This window comes from Anomaloglossus baeobatrachus, chromosome 8 (genome assembly GCF_048569485.1).
Source record: "Anomaloglossus baeobatrachus isolate aAnoBae1 chromosome 8, aAnoBae1.hap1, whole genome shotgun sequence".
Classification (NCBI taxonomy): Eukaryota; Metazoa; Chordata; class Amphibia; order Anura; family Aromobatidae; genus Anomaloglossus; species Anomaloglossus baeobatrachus.
In genome coordinates, this window is record NC_134360.1 from 211,162,634 (window position 1) to 211,180,887 (window position 18,254).

At 42.4% G+C, this 18,254-nt stretch overlaps 1 protein-coding gene across 2 annotated transcripts in view; it reads right to left on the reverse strand.

The window, feature by feature from the left end:
• The window catches only part of TNR (tenascin R), a 616,331-nt gene that overhangs the window by 452,095 nt on the left and 145,982 nt on the right, over positions 1–18,254 (reverse strand). Inside the window, exon 2 of one of the 2 annotated variants that reach the window (XM_075320148.1) lies at positions 14,287–14,397. The exons of the other annotated variant lie outside the window; for it this stretch is intronic. The gene's annotated coding sequence lies outside the window, so the exon portion shown is untranslated. The remainder of the gene's footprint in view (positions 1–14,286; positions 14,398–18,254) is intronic. 2 annotated transcript variants of the gene reach the window in all.

Below are 18,254 nucleotides of genomic sequence, written 5' to 3' on the forward strand. Positions count from 1 at the left end.
CATCCGTCACACAATGCAATGCTATGGAAGCCGTCCAACGCAAGTGTGAAACTAGCCTTAACAAAATGTTCTATGAAACAGTCTTGGCAATTTTGGAAATGGAAAAGTAAGATTTTAATTTCTCACTGAATACAAAGGGGGTGTCCTCATTTAGCACTGTGGTTATGTGTAATTAATATATATTATATGAATTATAATGCAAATGTGGTAAAAAGACAATCAATTGTTAAGAAGAATTATTACCGGGAACTCCTAGAGTTACACGGCAATAAGCTTTAGTATAGCAAATCTCTGAGGACTTTATAAATACAGAGATTTTAAGTGATGATGATACTGGAAAATGATGTGTACTTTTTATTACTCAGCGATAATTGCTGCAAATTAATAATTCAGAATTATGTGAATTCTCAAGTGGACGGGCAATTTCAAACACGTCGATGTTCTTTCTTAGGGGAACGGAGTTGTAGGGCAGGAAACGCGACACTTTGCCCATTACATCTGCCCTTTGTCTACTCTTAAGCTCAAGTCTTCTTAATCACTAATATTATTCTTCTCTCAGCCCAGCTCAGGGTGATAAGGAGAATTTCCGCTAATCTTACATTCCTTGAGGTAAAACACTTAACGGGATCTTAATTTCTAAGTAAATATCACTTAATAAAACTTTCCCTTCACCCGGTGACATCACAGGTTTACATACGTTCTTGAGTCTGTTCCTCTTGTATTAAATATTCTAGATCTAAACTGGTCTTCTAGGATGATGTACTTTTCTTTTTCCTCATTTTATTCTGAAGAACTACGTAGTTTTAAAACCAATCGAGCCATGGGGAGAGATGTCCGCTCTGATTCTCGCCTCCTGATTGAGTGGCAGATCGAGCTCTATGCACTAATAAGAGAGACCTGTCTATCAAGTTGAGCCTGGAAGGAAGAAGCAAGAAAGTGTCCGTGCTTAGACTTTTCTTCGGTTTTCCAACTTGTTTCCAAAACTATGTTTTGTGTAAAACACTGCATTGTCTCAGAGCGAATTAAACTTTTTTTTGTAAAGCAGAAGGTTTTTGAGCAACATGAATCTTTTAACAGGTGCCCTTTAATATACTGTATTTTTTGGATTATAAGACGCACTTTTTCTCCCAAAAATTATGGAGGAAAACAGGGGGGGGGGGGGTGCGTCTTAGAATCCGGTTGTAGCTTACCTAAGGGTGGGGGTGCGATGGTGGCAAGAGTAGAGTGATGCTGTCGGTGTCCTGGTGATGCAGGAGCCATCTCCAGTGATTAAAGGATATGTTGGCGGCGCGGGCTTCAAAGAACTGGTGCATATGCAGATTGAACTCTCAGGTCCATGACAAGCTGCGCATGCGTCGCCTTGGGCCCATTGATCTTCCAATAGCGGCCGTAAAGAGGTCGTTTACCCCATTTCATTACTGGCGACATCGATATTATGTTGAGAAACAAGTTTTCTCTCAAATACGTTGTGTTGCCAATAGTGCCTGTGAGTGGCACAATTGTGGTCCGCTCACTCCCTTCGTTTGACCCACGGGCTCCGTGACCTCTAATGTCTGGGGATGTGACGTCTTCCTGAGTGACTGGGCTGTGGGTGGCATTTCACTGCTCAGCACAGCCCAGCGTCTCAGAGCAGCATCTCCCTGCTCCCTCCTCCTTCACTGCAGAGTACGCAAGCAGGAGCAACCCTGGCCTATGACAAGCGGTTAAACTCCGTCCACAGCCCAGTGGCTCACAGAGACTGTGGCCGACCGCGGTGATGGAAGCTGACATGACATCATCAAACATCAGAGGTCACAGAGCCCAGGGGTCACGAGATGGGCATGAGCGGTTCGCAATAGCGCTGCTCACAGGCAGAATTGGCAACACAAGGTATTTGAGAGAAACCTTGTTTCTCAACATAATATTGATGTGGCCAGTAATGAAGATGGGTGAATTACCCCTTTAAGGAAAATGGCACCCAGAGGTGGCACATGCGCAGATGAGATCTAAGCTCTTCATTAAACTGAGAGCTCAATCTGCGCACGCGTCGACTTAAGGTGCCATTTCTTAAAGCCCACACAGTCCACCTTTTGTTACCTACAATCACCGAGTATGGTTCCTGCCTCACAGAGTCTGCAGCATAGCAGAGATACCCTGGTTACCAGTGTACACCACTTAGCGCTGGCTCCCTGCACACGTAGCCAGGTTACACATCGGGTTACTATGCAAAGCACTTTGCTTAGTTACCCGATATTTAACCTGGTTACGTGTGCAGGGAGCCAGCGCTAAGTGGTGTACGCTGGTAACCAGGGTAAATATCGGGTAACTAAGCAAAGCGCTTTGCTTAGTTACCCGATATTTACCCTGGTTATCAGCGTACGCTGCTTACACAGAGTCGGTGCTCGTTGGTCTCCCGCCGTCAAAAACGCCGATGTGTGCTGCACAGCGGGAGACCAGCGAGCAAAAAATGAACCAGAACAGTGTGTAACTATCAGCGATTTCACAGCAGGGGCCAGGTCGCTGCTTAGTGTCACACACAGCGAGATCGCTGATGAGGTCACTGGTACGTCACAAAACCTTTGACTCAGCTATGTGAGAAGTATACTTACAAAACATCAATAGGTGCATTGTCTTCCTCATCACTGCATAAGGCCTAATCAGTGCCTGATAATCAAAAGATCATGGAGTTTGGAGGCTCCTACGTAAAGACAGAAGAATTGGATGGGGAACTTCAACAGGACAATTGAAAATAAAATATTTTATTTATTTATGTTTTTTATTTTTATTTACGATGCAAATTGGTTCACTCATTTCTAGTCTATACTTAGAAGACGCTTTTTTTCTTAAAAACAAACAAATAAAAATGAAATCTGATGACAATAGATGACAACTGATAATGACAATGGATATGTATAAGACTCTCTACACATCTACGTCGTGTTTTTTCTTTATAATTGCAGCAAGTTCTTAATGGACCCCAGAGACTTATAATAGGAATTTCCAAAGCAAATAGAAACAGAGCTTTTTACAACTGATTTACAAAAGCTTCAGACAACTAATAATTCAGTTTCTTCACCCGTTGGGATAATTTAGGGGCACACGACATATTAGCATTTCCTACACAACAGGATGGGATCTAGGAAAGATATTTAAAAATGTATTTATAAACAAATAAGTTGAGTGCAATATTCAAAAATGTAAAAGAATGTTCCGAATTTCCATTAATTTTCTTAGCTTCTGCAGTGCTACATAGGAGCAGTTCTATAATATTCTCAGCATCTGGTTTATTTTCTGAGCCGTTATAGATCTTTGGTCTTTCGTGATAAAGTGGGCTTTATGAACCTCTTCAGAAAATATGGTCCAGCACATTAAGCACAGCACTTCAGGTGAGGTCTTACTGGTGGTCTATAAATATTTATCACCATTTTTCTCTTTTGTCTCTATTATCTCCTCTTCGCTATCTCCACATTCCGCAGACTCTCCAACTGCTTCAGCTATGGTGCCTGACTACGTCTTAAGTCATGTGAAATGATAGCTCCCAGGCTCCATTCCTCTCGAGAAGTTGACATTATAGTGCTATTAATCCTCTAACCTGCCTTTGGATTTTTGTAGCCCAGGTGCATTATTTTGCACTCTTTTAGAATTAAACCGAAATTGCCACATTTTGGTCTATTCTCCTAATTTACCCGAGTCGTTAATCATTTAGGAAAAGGAAACAGTCTCACGGAACATTATGTCATCTGCAAAAGTCAAAGCTTCATGTCGAAGGGATGTCTTATAGCGCTAATAAAAATATATTAAACCAGATCGGACTATTCTGCTTACGCTCGGCTCTCACATACACAAAAGGTCATCATTTTTCTTTATACCTGCGCTGGCAAACCAGCGGTGAGGAGCGTATGTGGTTTATTTGTTTTTATTTTTTCTATAAATGTTATATAAATTCCACATCATGATTTACAATCACTAGGAAATGTTAGACATTCCATCCAAGTCATGGCATGCGTAAATGGGAAAAGTATCAGCGACCAGAGGGATATAAACTGACATTATTTGCTTTACCTGCTCGTATTCACAAACATTGGTTCTCTCTTTAGGCTTGTGATAAATGGTGGACTCCATCTGGCCACTTATAGATATTACACCCGCTTTCTGGGTTGGTCAATAAGATTTCATATATTCTAGAAGACCATGCTTGTTTAACCAAGCGAATTCAGGATCATAGGAATCCAATAAAAACTAAAGACATTAGAGATAAGGGAATCATTGCGAGACAGATAAAATTCACTACTAATTTCGGTCAAAAATTTGGATTATATTCATGCGAATCCTGCTGAATGCCATTTAACTGGATCACTAGCCGGCCATATAGGGGTAAAAGAATACAAATAGGTATATGAACAGGCTAATGTTAAAATATAACTTTTAATATTTCTTTAAAACGGGGGAGTAAAAACAACAAACAACATAAAGGCATAAAATTGGAATAATCTCACCGGTATCTGGCGTCTACCTCTGCACAAGAGGTGTGTTACTCTTTGCTCTTATCCAGAAAAGCTCCCCTGATGAGTACTGTACAACGAAACGCATAGGGAGACTGGAGCACGCCACCAACGGATCGTCATTTGAGGGGTTCTTGGTAGCTATGTATAGTAGCTCCCCCTTGGAGATCCTATAATCACCCGGAAATCTAGTATGAAGAGATACCGGTGAGATTATTCCAATTTTATGCCTTACACAATAGGGTTTTCATTGACACCCTCATTTTGAGTCCCTGCACTGGTTTTTGTTTAGTGGGCCCTATTTTGTCTTTATCGATACAGGTCAGTAGACCTTCTGGCTTCTGACAATCGCATTTATTTCGGTAATTTATTACACCTTTTTGTTGTTTGTTGATTTTTTTCCCCCGTTTTAAAGAAATATTAAGAGTTATATTTTAACATTACCCTGCTCATATACCTAATCCTATCCCTTGGGTAATTTGCTCCTGCTACTGATGTAAAAGAATACAAATAATAAATTCTCACCAATCACCTAGTTCTTATCTGTCATCTTTGGTGCAATCAACGGTGCAGTCTTCTCTAGGTCATCGTTGGTATTTTCTAGCAAGCAGCATCTTTGCATCTACTGTGTTGACTAAGCTGCGACATCATGGTTTGGGCCATGTGACATCATAACGTCAGGTTTTGTGGACGCTGAAAATCAGTGGCGTAACTTGAAGCTCATGGTCGTCAATGCAAAAGCTCCAGTGGTGCCCCCAATTATTCATAGTTTCATAGTGTTTAAGGTTGAAGGTAGACTTAGGTCCATCGAGTTAAACCGATGACCTAACCGAACATTATTGGAAGTCTTTAATACCAATAGTCTATTTATATAGGCCAAAAGGACTTTTGGGACGCCTAGGCTCAAGGGCCCAGGTGCGACTACAACCCCTGCCCCTATTGTAATTATTTTCCTGCTGAAGATTCTGGATGATGGAAGAAAATTGCCCAGTGAAGATCGCACTATTGACCAGACTGAAGAAGACATCCAGACTAGACCAATGCTGTGTGATCTGCCAGTGAAGAGCTGGGAGAATATAGGTTTTTTACATTATGTTTACCTATTTTTATTGTGCTCTGGGGTCTCGAGAGATGCAAATCAATTTTCTATTTTACCAAATTCATGTTTGCTGCTGAATTTGCTTTTTGGAAGGTTTGCTCATCACTACAGTGCCATCAATTTCAATGGTTGTCATTCATGAAAATTTACACTGAGAACTTTCCTTTACATGTTACACGTTGGTTGTAGGAACTTCTACCTGTAAAATGCCATGTGATGACTTGGTGTTCATTATGAGGAGGTTGTCCAAAATAGACAACCCTTTTTAGACCAAATGGAAGGTGAAATTTGGATTCTGCTATATAGCATCAGCATTTAACAGATGGAAAATGAAACACAACATAAAGCACATGCACTAAGGGGATGTCCGATTTCATACTAAAACATATTAAAGGCTTCACAAAATATCTAAATCAGCTTATCTTACTAGCTCATTTCCACTGCTATCATGGTCTTTGTTAACATGGCTGCAGTTGTTACGTCTTGTCTCCACTATGGGACCACTGGACCAATTGTTGGGCTCAAAGGTTTTACATTGTCTACCTAAAGAAGACTACTGAGCCCAGTGACAGCTGCAACAGTGATGTGCCATAGAGAAGACATCCACCCTTCAGCCGCCGAGAGCTGTTGAGAGGCAACGCTAGAGTGGTGGTCACTGTGTAATGCTGGTTTTTTAATTTTAAATGAGTCTGAATATTTTGAGATGAAATGAATGAGGACAATACCCTTACATTTTGCTACTTACAGTGTTATGACAAGTATAAGTCATATATTTTAAGACAGTTCACCATATGAGGGGGAACCAACAGATGGTACTGCTATGGGCACCATCTGGCATAAGTTGTTTGATCAAGCTTTTAATGGCAGTCTGTCAGTGCTAGATAGAGTAATGTACATGTCTTTATGCATACTTTACTGTACTGTTTTAGCTGCAGCAATACTGAGAAAATTACATTTGATTCCATTGCACACACCTCTTGCAAGTGCTGAAAATCTGTTCACTGAAGTCCTTTCTGCATTATGGATCTGCAATATTACCCTCTGCTCTAGAGTAGTGGTTGCAGAAGGCTCCTGGTTGCATGTTTTAAACAGGTTGGCCACTACTTTAACATTGATGTCCTATCCTTAGGATAGGTCATCAATGTCTGATCGGTCGTGGTCCGATATCCGCCACTTCCGCTAATCAGCTGATCTTGGTGCCGGCGGTGGCAACAGGCCGCCAGAAAAGCTCAGTTCCGGAGCTGCCCCATTAACTGATAGCAACTGGGTACTGCACATTCGCCTCCTATTGATTTGAATGGGAGGTGGATGTGCAGTACCCGGCCACGGCTGCTATCAGGAGATGGGACAGCTCCGGAACTGAGCATTTCTGGCCACCTGATATCACCTCCGGGATCAAGAACAGCTCATTAACATTATGCGGGGTGTTGGACCCCGGCTGATATATGACTTATCCTAAAGATGGGCCATCAATGTTATAGTAGTGGATAATCTCTTTAAGTCATCTTTCAAGTGCATAGGGCAGTGGTGTGGAGCCATAATGCAGAAAGCTTAGAGCACTTCAGACTTGGGCAATGCCTTTGGGGCACTTGGGAAAGCAGCACATGCTGGAATCAGCAAAAATTAATTTAATAAAATAAGCAATTTTGCTGCTTTCTCTAAATATGAACAGAATGGACTTGCATACAATGCTGCAAAATCCTGAGTATGAATGGCTAAATATCTCACTAATTTGCACAAGCATCTCATAACTATTTCAGTATTGGGCAAAAAAACATCATAGTCGTATCTAAAAATAAAAATCTAAAATAAAAAACAATAGAAAGGTAAACTAAAGGGGTAAGACACACCCTACCAATCCCTTCACTGGCTTCCCATTGCCCAACTACTCCAGTTCAAAACAATAACCATGAGATACAAAGCCATCCACAACCTGTCTCCTCCCTACATCTGTGACCTAGTCTCCCGGTACTTACCTGCACGTAACCTTCGATCCTCACAAGATCTTCTTTTCTACTCCCCTCTCATCTCCTCTTCCCACCATCGCATCCAAGATTTCTCCCGTGCCTCCCCCATACTCTGGAATGCTCTGCCACAACACATCAGACTCTCGCCTACCTTGGCAAGCTTCAAAAGGAACTTGAAGACCCACCTCTTCCGACAAGCCTACAACCTGCCATAACCCTCAGTCTGATACAGCGCCGCACTATCAGCTCTACCCTCACCTACTGTATCCTCACCTATCCCTTGTAGAGTGTGAGCCCTCGCGGGCAGGGACCTCTCTCCTCCTGTACCTGTTTGTGTCTTGTATTGTTTATGATTATTGTACTTGTCCCTATTTTGTACACCCCTTTCACATGTAAAGCGCCATGGAATTGATGGCGCTATAATAATAAATAATAATAATAATAATAACACTACAAAACAACACGGATCACAACTCAACATTCTACTTGACAGTTCTGTCTCGTAAACTTGACTCTTGGTCAGAAATCTCTCCAATTCCTTAGACATTCGTATAAGTCGAGAGCTTGACCTGCTTTTTGTATTTCTCATAGAACTTCTGTTGGATACGAACTATTGACTTTGTGGATATACTGAGGACTTTATATGGACCAATCAAGATGACGTAGGAAATACTGATATAAAAACTGCCTAAAGGTAAGGTTTATACGGAGGCTCTATAAATCCTATTTAATTTGTGTTGTCAGAAAATTCCTTCTCTGAACATCTGGGACTTGCATATAACATGTTAGAAGTCTACCTTTCCCCAATGAAAGCCTTGTTCTACCATGAAAATCCCAATTGTCAGCGGGTTTCTTTGCTTCCAGTGTATTCATGCACAGTGTTGTTCTTTTTTTTGCACTTGATGATATTTTATTACAGCCAAGGTAATGTGTTCTGTGCTTTGCAATGACGCAATTTCTCTCGTTCTGAACCATTTTATCTAAACTATCACCTTTGGAAGCACATCTATTCATGCACTTCTAGTGATATAAAGGCACTTATGGTTAATTTGCAGAACATGCAGTCACCATTCTCTATTTTTATGCATGTTGATAAGCATCATAATCTGCAAAAGTAGAGTAACAAAGGAGACAAAAGCAGGGCATTTACTGTATAAATCTTATAAGAAATATTTCACTTAACCAATAAAACTCACATAGAGAGTAACTGTAGATGTGGACATGCTGCATAGGGGACCAACTAATAGTGGATCTCAACTCTATACCGTCCTATCTTCTGCTTTTGCTATTTCATGTCACTCCTTAAATGATACAAGGAGAAGAAAAGAGTCCTCAGTAGATACATAATTTGTTTTCACTTCAACCTTATATTACCTGAGACTCAAACTCAAGACTTATAGCATGGGAAGCAGAAACTGGCTTCATTATTACATGTATCTGAATTTTCTCTGCCTAAAGATCTAAATATTTTTCTTCTTTGCAGGAATATTGTGTTGGTACATATTAAAGGGAATCTGTCAGGTGATTTTCTAGTACAATACTAATGTTATCCTTAAACAGGGCTTAAGTAGGCCTTTCAGAATCAGTAACTTTTATAGCTCTACCTTATCCTCTTATCTTGTTGTAAGCTCCTTAGAATTCACTGTGACATAGTAAATAGTCAATCATATGTAAGCATAAACTGCATATAAAAAATCCTGAAAGGAGTCATTTCAGGTTCAGTAACTTTTATAGCTCTACCTTATCCTGTTATCTTATTGTAAGCTCCATAGAATTCACTGTGACATAGTAAATAGTCAATCATATGTAAGCATAAACTACATATGAAAAATCCTGAAAGGAGACCTTTCAGGATCAGTAACTTTTATAGCTCTACCTTATCCTGTTATCTTGTTATAAGCTCCGTAGAATTCACTGTGACATAGTAAATAGTCAATCATATGTAAGCATCAACTGCATATGAAAAATCCTGAAAGGAGACCTTTCAGGATCAGTAACTTTTATAGCTCTCCCTCTTCCTGTTATCTTGTTGTAAGCACCATAGAATTCAGTGTGACATTGTAAATAGTCAATAATATGTAAGCATAAACTGCATATGAAAAATCCTGAAAGAAGTCCTTTCAGGATCAGTAACTTTTATAGCTCTCCCTGATTTCTGTTATCTTGTTGTAAGCACCATAGAATTGAGTGTGACATAGTAAATAGTCAATCATATGTAAGCATAATCTGCACATGAAATTTCAGGATCAGTAACTTTAATAACTGTAGCTCATCCTTTTATCTTGTGGCAAGCTCATTAGAATTCAGTGTGATGTAGTAAATAGTCAGGCATATGTAAATGCAAATTGCATATGCCCTGCTCCCCCCTCCCACCTCTCAGTGCTGGCATCAGTGGTAGTAAATCTGAACTGAATTTGCACTGCTGACCCCATCCATACTCCCTCCCACCTCTTAGCAGGGATAGTGAATGCACTGGAAGATGTGAATATATAAATTGTATTTACTGTGACGCAGTAAAGGGTATGGTGGTGGATGGGAGATATATTCCACCTAGTAAATGCCGTTTGCACTGGTGAGAAGCAGGGAAGGAGGTCGAACCTGGCATGGACCTTCTCTGCTATTCCAGGTTTTTGTGGAAGCGCCCAAGGTGTACAGCTGCAGGATTAGCATAGCATAAAGAAACATCCAGAACTTCTCAAAGTGTGGGTGTTTGGGGTGGAAAGCTGAAGCAGGTTCTGTGGGAATTATATAATTGAATGGACTGGCACCTTCAGAACCTCTGCTATTGTGTTTGAGAAGCTGGACTTTTACTTTAGGAGTCCATGCAGTAGAAAACCACGGCATACACCATCCAAGATCCAGAAAGTGCTTTTGTTCCAAATAACGTGCAGGAAAAATAGTGGAAAGGAAAGAGCCGGGTGCAGGCCCCCCAAGGACGACGGCCATTCGCACCTTGTGTGCTTCCTTTGGACCTGTGGAAGCACACAAGGTGCAAAACGGACGTCGTCCTTGGGGGGCCTGGACCCGGCTCTCTCCTTCCCGCTATTTTTCCTGCATGTTATATGGAATAAAAGCACTTTCAGGATCTTGGATGGTGTATGCCGTGGTTTTCTACTTCATGGACTTCTATTCTGGATATCTCCTCTCTTCGTCCACATGCACCCATTACCATTTCTTCTAAAAGGAGGACTGAGGCTGTTCCAAGGTATTCGATGTAAGGTATTGCATGGTTCTGTGCGGAATCAATTCTGTTTGTTACATGGACTTTTACTTTGCATCAAAGAGCAAGGTCCCTGCTGACCATGAGAGGTTACACACTACAGAAGAGAAAGAGGACACTCCTAACCATGAGAGGTAGCACTCTACAGGAGAGAGAATGGACCTTGTTGTCCATGAGAGGTTGCACTCTACATGAAAAAGAGAGAGAGGACCCCACTTCTCTACGGAATAGAGAGACCCAGTGACTCTTGAAATGGAAAATACCTCTGCCATATAAACTGTGCACCACTGGGAACCACTGATTTCTGATGGCCCAGGTATTGACCACCACTATACAAGGCTTGATCATCCATCAAAATGTCATATCTAGAGGGCATTATGGAGGAGTCCATGCGGCAACACAAAAAGAGATTTGCCCATTCTCTGATGCTTCAGCAGTGTGAAAAATGATGTTGGGCCAGGTTTTTTTTTGCATGCAACTTGATAAGGCTCACCTCACATCAGCAGTATTCTACCGCAAAACTGGATCTCTTGCAAATGTGTTTCAGTTCAATTGATTTCCAATGGAATCGTGGCAGGATGCGGTCACATGCTGTTGGGTATGACACACGCAACCGCATGTGACCGCATCTTGCTGCGATTCCATTGGAAATGAATTGAACTGAAATACATTTGTAACAGATACAGTTTTGCGGCAAAATACCGCTGATGTGAGGTGAGTCTTATTAAATTGTTCAAAGTCACAAGAACCCTAAACATTCCTAAGAGGATGCGACAGTTGAATGTCTTATACCTACTCCTTGTCTCCACAGTTTCCCAAATATAGGGCTATCCTTACTACAGAAAGAATAATGTTGTAGCTTGCGAATGTTTTAATTAATGAAACATTATTTAAGAAACACCATCTATGACCAGTTCAACCTCAGCTCTGGTACAAGCCACATTGGTGCAGCTGTTTGGATTTTGTTGGTTTCTTTTTTCAATTGTCTCACTATGTTAAAACTTTATACTAGTTTTACTATGGATTGAGTCTTGAAAAAGAAATGCAGCTCTTGGGATTGTCGCTCTTTTCAGACGAAATTATTTCTTAGAAACGGTCTCTTAAATTTACACATAGCGCGACCTATTTATTGAAAAACGCGTTAGTCGATCCATTGTCCCGCAAGTCTACCTAATGCAAATATCCCAGCTTTATTTATTACAACTCTTGAGTACTTTCCTAAAATGGAACTAAAATGATCTTCCAATCCACCAAAGATAAATATCTCGCACTTTATAAGAATCTCCTGCTTGAAGGTGTCACCATGTGATAGATTGGATGTTCTCTCTAGGAAGGTTCTCTCCTCTGGGGGAAATAAAAAATCCTGGTGTTATTTTCCAGCTCTATGAGATTTAACAACCAACTAATATTTATTCCTATCTGCTAAACATTTCGCTACCGTCTCTCACAGAAAATATTTAGAATAGCCTGGTATTTCTCGTAAGGATATTGATTTGAGTCTCATTGAAATTACTTTTTTAGAGCTAAGCTCTGCTCTGAATAGATAATTGTTTGCAAACAGAATGTGGGGATTTAATAAATGCATTTGTATTATTAGACTTTTAACTGTTTCCAGGAACAGGAGTTTTTGAAATGCAAAGTCAAGGACAAATTCTAGGGTTGAATATTAGTTCACAGACTACAACTTGTTCAGTTATTTTTTGCAAACTTTTCGGCCAAAAAAGATTCTTTAAGTAGGGGACCAACTGGTTCCTCAGAGCCACTGATTCATCACTAGGGATGATCAAATACCAAAATATTCACCTTCGAGAATATCCGACGAATAGGTCGCCGCTATGTGAATATTCGATGCGCAATGTAAGTCTATAATTGTTATTCGGGTTTCCCATAGACTTATATTGCACATCGAATATTCGCGAATAGTCGAATAGCAGCGACCTATTCGGCGAATATTTGCGAAGGCGAATATTGAGGTATTCGATCATCCCTATTCATCACCACTAGATTTTAGGGTGTATAAAAAGAGAGATTAGATCCCGTGATCCCAACGTATTGTTACCCTTCTAGTAATCACTTGTAAGGCCACATCTAGAATATGGGATCCAGTTTTGGGCTCCATATTTTAAAAAGGACATTCAGAAGTTAGAGTCAGTTCAAAGGCGGGCGACTAGACTACTACAAGGAATGGAGGCCGCCCATATGATGACAGGCTGAAAAAGTTAGATATGTTTAGCTTGGAAAAAAGACGTCTCAGAGGAGATCTTATTTATATATATAAGTACATGTGTGGCCAATATAAAGGACTCAAACAACTAAACCTCAATCTATACCCATAATCTGCATAGGGTCATAAATGCAAGCACAATTTGCCCAAAGGGCAACTGGAGGTACCCTACACTAAAGATGAATAAAACTTAACTTTTAATCCTAACAAATTAACACAGATGAATCTAAAATCAGCAGCAGGTAGAACAGCAAATATATACTAAATCACGTATCCAGCCATGGACCGGACACTATCAGTAAGTGAACAACTGTCCTACAATAATTGTCAGAGTGATATTGCACTACCCTGCCTAAGAAAAGATAACTAATAGCCTCCCCAATATGTTTCACCATGTCTGGCTTTATCAGGGGGCTAAGGTTATATACTGATTTTAGATTGAGCTGTGTTAATTTGTTAGGATTAAAAGTTAAGTTTTATTAATCTTTAGTTTAGGGTACCTCTAGTTGCCCTTTGGGCAAATTGTTTTGTAATCTAAAGCACTGGCACAAGACTTATTCCTTCCAAAGACAATACTAAGGACCAGGGGGCACTCACTGCGAGTGGAAGAAAAGTGATTCTGGCAGCTAAATAGGAAAGGGTTCTTTACAGTTAGAGCAGTCAGACTGTGGAATACACTACCACAAGAGGTAGTGATGGCAGATACTACAACAGCTTTTAAAAACAGGGCTGGATGATTTCCTCAGTACACAACATTGTTGGTTATAAATGACTTAGTGACAACATGTAGAATTGGTGGAGAAAGGTTGAACTAGATGGACTTAGGTTTCTTTTTAACCTATGTAACTATGTAACCATTGTTCAATCAGCTTCAGCTTGGCAGCCATTTACTATTTTATATATACGTACAAGAAAAAAATGGCTGTGGCAAAACTGGCGCAAAGCATAGCTGAAGATATGCCAAAAATGATGATTCAGTTAGAACACCATCAACATTTTCCTGAAGTGTCTTTTGCTTTAAAATCTCTTTGGGTACGCCGGCTAACAGATGCTGGGTGCACATACCCTTATAATCCAGCCTATTTTATAAAGTCCCCCAGATTCATAAGGGTGTCTGAGTCCCTGAAAAACTGCAAAATTTTAGAGATGAGCGGATTAAGCGAAATTCAAATTTACCTGTTCCCCCTGGAATTTTGATTCAAATTTAATGTCTCTTGTTATGCTCTGGTGTCTCCAAAGACGCAACAGCATAATAAACGTAATATGTAAAAAATATACTGAATTCTTATACTCACCTCTCCGACCTCTCTGCTTCTCACAGTTGACCCTTCCGATACTCTTCACATCTTCTGATCCCCAATGCTCTCGTTGCAGTGTCGTCTCACTGTGAGTGGCTTGGGTTGATTCTGTGCAAGGGCATGAAAGGTCTCAACATCAGGGACGGAGAGGTGAGCAATGGGGTGAGCATAAATATTTTATCTGATTTTTTTTTTTACTTTTTGCTGGCCTTTCATGGTGCAGAAAAATAGTGGTCAGCATTCTGTTAAATTCGCCGAAAGTGAGTAACTAAAAATCCACATTTTGGTGAATACAAATTTTTGTAAAATTGGAGTAGAATTCAATTCCACTCATTTATTAGCTCATCTCTACTAAATGTTATTAAGAGAAATAGAAGATATAATCTTTCAGTATAGACGGACACAGAACTGTGACCCAGACGTGATGAATGCAGCCCATCAGTGTCATTCGTGGAGAACAGAAGTAATTTACCATCACAATGTGTTATGTAAGGAGGAGAGAAAGCTGCATATATTTTAGATAACCACAAACTAATATTTAATCTGAACGGCTCAATTTTTTCTTGTCAGTATGAAATAAGTATGTGTTTCTGTTACCGCCGAGAGTTTTAACTCAATACTTTTCACTTCCCTCCCCCCTGGAGTTTGTAAAGTACTTAGTAACACGCTCCCGTAAGACGCAGCGGTGACAGTTTCAATCGATTTTTAGGTCTCTGTGGGTGCATTGAGCTTATTTTTAAGAGCCTCTTTGTACTCCAGTCTGATGAATGCAACATTGCCATGCGCTTTTATATATGTGCTTTCATTCTTAAAAACAAGTTATAAAGTAAAGTTTATTTATAAGACCTGCATGCTGTATACCAGTTGATCACATACACAGATGGGCATAGGGCAGTTTACCAGACAACTTAGTCACCTTTTTACAGGGAGTACCAGTTCGTCATAAAGTTGATAATGGCTATCGGCAATATATGCCATCACTTACTAACCAATGGGTGTATTCCAACCTGAAGCTTTATCTTTCACGGAGACTTCGTAGAAAAACTCAGTGTGACAATTTCCTACACATCAATAGGCATAGGGACCCTTTGCACACTACGACATCGCAAGACGATGCTGCGATGCCGAGCGCGATAGTCCCTGCCCCCGTCGCAGCTGCGATATCTTGTGATAGCTGCTGTAGCGAATATTATCGCTATGGCGGCTTCACATGCACTTACCTGCTCTGCGACGTCGCTCTGGCCGGCGACCCGCCTCCTTCCTAAGGGGGCGGGTCGTGTGGCGTCACAGCGATGTCACACGGCAGGCGGCCAATAGAAGCGGAGGGGCGGAGATGAGCGGGACGTAAACATCCCGCCCACCTCTTTCCTTCCGCATTGCAGACGGGACACAGGTAGGAAATGTTCATCGCTCCTGCGACTTCATACACAGCGATGTGTGCTGACGCAGGAACGAGGAACAACGTCGTACCGTCGCTGCAGCCAAAATAATGAAAATGACCGACAGTACACCGATCATACGATACCGACGCTTTTGCGCTTGGTAATCGTAGTTAAAATGATTTACACACTACGATGTCGAGAGCGACACCGGAAGTGCGTCACTTTCAATTTGACCCCACCGACATCGCACCTGCGATGTCGTAGTGTGCAAAGGGCCCCATAGAGTTCCATTACATAAGAGATCAGTCAAAGGGTCATTTTCTTTGCCTTTTCATTCACTTGGTCAACAGGGGTCTCTGACATGAAACTTTCAATCATAACAATAGTATGATATATCCTACCGATATGTCATAACTAGAGATGAGAAAACCCAAGGTTTGGTGTCCAGTGTTCATATCAAACCCAGACTTAACCAAAAAACAGAGTTCAGGTTCAGAGTTCGGGTGCTTTACATATGCAAACCACTTGCGCGAGCATGGCTGTGCTCGGGTACGCTTGGTGCTCTGCCCAGTGGGAGCCATTTGCAGTGTTTGAGCGGCTCACACTCGGGGTAACAACAGAGTGATCGAACGTAGTGGTCACCAAACAAAATAATTGAAAAACCCCAGTCGTACTCCCCCGGAAGTGCTTTGCGTATGGTTTGCCAAATGTGGGTGGAGACCAGAACTGCCCAATTAGTGACTTACAATGAAGTTCAGGTTAAGTCCGGGTGCAAAAAAGAACTTTATCTAAAGTCTGGATGAACCCACCGAACCGAACTTGAACGAGTTCGCTCATCTCTAGTCATAAACATGGGTGGACATAGACTATAGGGCCATTTACACGCTGCGACATCGCTAACGATATATCGTTGGGGTCACGGTGTTTGTGACGCACATCCGGCGTCGTTAAAGACGTCACAACATGTAACACGTATGAGCGACCTTAAACGATTTCAAACGAGGCAAAAATCGTTTGTCTCAGAGAGGTCGTTCACTTACCATTTATCATTGTCTGGTCAGTAGCAATGTTGCTTGTCGTTCCTGCAGCAGCACACATCGCTATGTGTGACACCGCAGGAATGAGGAACAACATCGCACCTGCGGCCGCCGGTAAGGAGGAAGGAAGGAGGTGGGCGGAATGTTAGTTCCGCTCATCTCCGCCCCTCCGCTTCTATTGGGCGGCCGCATAATGACGTCGCTTTGACGCCAAACAAACCGCCCACTTAGAAAGGAGGCGGATTGCCGGCAACAGCGACGTCGCTAGGCAGGTAAGTATGTGTGACGGGTGTAAGTGACGTTGTGCAACACGGGCAGCGATTTGCCCGTGTCGCACAACCGACGGGAGCGGGTACGCTCACTAGCAATAGCGGTACCGATATCTCAGCGTGTAGAGTACCCTTATAAGTGCAACCAGAGGCTCAGAAGGTAAGAGGTCATATGTCCCCTTAAAATAGCTTCCTAATGTCAAGGTGCGCTGCCCCTGCAGAGGTTGAACCGCTCGGATCCGGGGGTTGCTGCTGTGGCTCGAGGGTCTCTGGACCTGGGGCTTGCGGCCACTTCAAATGAAAAAGGGGGTATTTATAGGGGATAATAGTTTGTGACGCCACCCGTGGTTCACAGTAAGGGATGGGAGTACCCAGGGAAGATGGAGTGGGGCAGCCAGATGACGTTCCCTCCATGGGTAGGGGAGGCCCCGGGACTCTAGATAGTGGGGGAGCGTTGGTGCAGAAGAGCACAGGGCTAGTGGCAAGCAGAGGAGGACCATGTACTCACTCAGACGGTGTCGGCGATGAAAAGCAGACTCTGACAACAAGGTAAACCAAGGCTCTGGGTGCCGCTGCTCTCTTGGGGGAGCCCATCCGGGTATGCGTCCCCCATAGTACTGCCTGCCAGGTGGTCCGGAGCCTGCCTCCGTGCACAAATTTGAAGTGTTCTGTTGGCCCGTTGGCATAAAGCTGCCCGGGCCCCGCTCCCTCCTGTTTGTAGTACAGCTGTGCTCTCAAGGGCTTACGCTTGGGATTTCAGTGGGCTGCTTTGGTTGGAAAGCCCTATCCCCCTCGTTGCTCTAGTGCCCCTGATCTCTGAGCTTCTTGGGGACAGTCCATAAAGTCACTATCCTAAGCAGGTTAATAGCCTGGTTGCCTGAAGCTACTCCCCGACCTAGGGTCCAGTACCCCGCCATGCTTTTGGTCCTGGACCGGTTACTAGACTCAGATGCCTCCTGTCCTCCAAGACCGGGTCCAGGCACCCAGCCTCAATACCCTGCGACCAGGTCTCCGACTCCTCTGGTCCCAGACCACAGTCTCCGACCAAACCTGTAACTCCCCGGGAGCCACACGCTCCCCTAGCTCCTCACTACTCGAGGGCTACCTCTCCCTTTCTGCTTCCTTTCCCTTTGCTCCCCTGGAGCCGACTCCTCTACTCTACTCCCTCCCACCAATCTGCCTGACCACTAGGTAGGCGGCCCTATTGCAGCTCAGCAGCCCACTGGTGTGTCTGACAGGGTGTGGTGTGAGGTGTGATTGGGATTTGGATGCTGATG